This window comes from Alligator sinensis, unplaced genomic scaffold (genome assembly GCF_000455745.1).
Source record: "Alligator sinensis unplaced genomic scaffold, ASM45574v1 scaffold284_1, whole genome shotgun sequence".
Lineage (NCBI taxonomy): Eukaryota > Metazoa > Chordata > Crocodylia > Alligatoridae > Alligator > Alligator sinensis.
Window position 1 is genome coordinate 858,066 of NW_005842105.1, and position 2,521 is coordinate 860,586.

Here is a 2,521-nt window from a genome sequence, read left to right on the forward strand (position 1 = left end):
GCACTCTATTGCTGGGTTGGATGTTCTTTTTGCCTGTCCCACTTTTCCTCTTCTGCCTGTTGATGAGCTGTTTCAAAGTGTTGAGGTCCCTCCCAAAGAGCCTTCTCCATTTCAGTCAGTCCTGAGCACAAGGGTCTCCCAAGTGTTGATGTCGATGTTACACCTGTTCATGTTTGCTTTCAGGGTGTCTTTGAAGCGCTTTCTTTGTCTTCCACTACTTCACTGACCTTCTTTCAGCTGTGAGAAAAAGATTCTCTTTGGAAGGCGGGAGTCAGGCATGTGAACATCATGACCTGTCCAGTGAAGTTGGTTTTGGAAGATCATGGCTTCATATACACATTGAACAGGAGGGGTGTCAAAGTGTAGACCTTGGGGACCTCACAGGACAAGATAACAGGTTCTGTGGATGAGGGGAGAGCAGTGGATATGATATACCTTGCATTCAGCAACACTGTTGACACTGTCTCTTACAATAGTGTCATTAATAAGATAAGGAAATGCAGACTAAATTAAAGTACTGTAAGGTGGATGTATAACTAGTTGGGTAATTGTGCTTATCAAGTAGTCCTCAATAGCTCAACATCAAGATGGGATGAGGTATTGAGTGGGGCTTCCCAGGGGTCTATCCTGGGTCTGGTATTGTTTAACATCTTCATTAACAATTTGTACGATGGGACTGAATGCACACATAGCAAATTTATGGATGACAACAAGTTCCATACTCTGGAGGATAGGCCTAGGATTCAGAAGGATCTTGCTAAACTGGAGAAATGGTCCAAAATCAATCACATGAAATCCAACAAGGACAAATGCAAAGTCCTGAATTTAGGACGGAACAAATGCATGCACAAATACAGACTCGGGAATGACTGGCTAGGCTGCAGTACTGCAGAAAAAGGACCTAGGGGTTACAGTAAGCCATAAATTGAATATGAGCCCTTGTCACAAAAAAGCCAACAGCATACTGGGTTGTATTAATGGGAGTGTCACTTGCAAATCAAAGGAAATGATCCTTCTAGTCTATTTGGCACTGCTTAGGCCTCACCTGGAATACAATGCCTAGTTTTGGGCCCCACACTCCAAGATGAGAACAAATTAGAAAGAGTCTAGCAAAAATCAGTGACAACTATTAAAGTTCAGGGAAAGATGGCTTATGAGGAAGTATGAAAGAACTGGGATCATTTCTTCTGGAGAAGAGAAGACTGAGGGGAATTTGATAATAGTCTTCAAATACCTGAAGTAGTGTTAAAAGGGGATGAAGACAGACTATTCTCTGTGGCCACACGGGACAGGGTAAGGAGCAATGTTCCTAGATTGCAGCAGGGAAATTTTTGGTTGGTTAGGCACTGAAACAGGCTACACAGAGGTTGTGGAATGTCCATCTTTGGAAATATTCAAAATTTCAATTAGATAGACACTTGGCCATAGGTGGCAGAAGGCTGGGGCTAACAGGGCTTAGCCCCGCCCAAACTAATTTTGTGGCAGCTGGCAACAGCACCACAGTGCTACTGTCTCATAGTGCGCGCTGCCGCAGTGCTGTACCCAAAGCCCCCATCACCGCTGCCATGTACACCACCAGGACACACCAGCCCCACAATGGCCTTCAGTGTGTGTGCCCCCTCCCCCCCCCGGTCCTGCCAATAATATTTTCTCCTGCTGCTACTGCACTTGGCTTGGATGGTTTAGTCATGGATGATCTTGCCTTGGCCAGAGGGGGGGACTGGAGAACCTCCTGAGGCCCCTTCTAATCCTACCTTGTGGGACTAGATAACCTCCTGAGGCCCCTTCTAATCCTACCTTCCTATAATTCTATGATTTTATCAATATTAGCCATTGTACCCAGTACAATGTTACGTTTTCTTAATTTCCTCAGATTGTAATTTCTGAGGAGTGCTTTGAGACGGTGAGTTATTGTTGCCATAAAATCATTTCCTCTGAAAAAAAGCTCCTGTACAATTGAGTAATGTTCCCTTTGTAAAACAATTGTCCTTGGAGAGCTTGATACTGTCCCTATATTTTTTGTAGCTCTATTGTAGCTCATTGGCTTTGGTGCAGCAATGTAGCATTGCAGGCTTTCCTGTCGTCCTCCATTTGCTCTGATTGCTATTGGTTGATCTTTGCACTCCAGTGACTACTGGAAAGATGAGAACAGACATGATTCTCTCCTTGGAGGGCAAAACAGACCAAACAGAGCCATGTAGCATTGTTTCTATAATGGAGTCTGGCCTGTATTTTTGTAACCATAACAGGTTACAAAACAGATGCTCACAGATATGAGGCAGCAGCATTTGAACAGAGGTGGGATATCTGGTGCAGATAACCTTGAATAGCATTAAGCACACTGGTAACCAGACAGACCAATCCAAGTGTGAACCAGTGAACAGTGGAGGACTAGCTAGCAGCATATGGTACAGTATTCTGGCATGGGAATACATTTATATGAACATAGATTCATAGATATTAGGGTTGGAAGGGACCTCAACAGATCATTGAGTCCGACCCCCTGCCTAGGCAGGAAAGA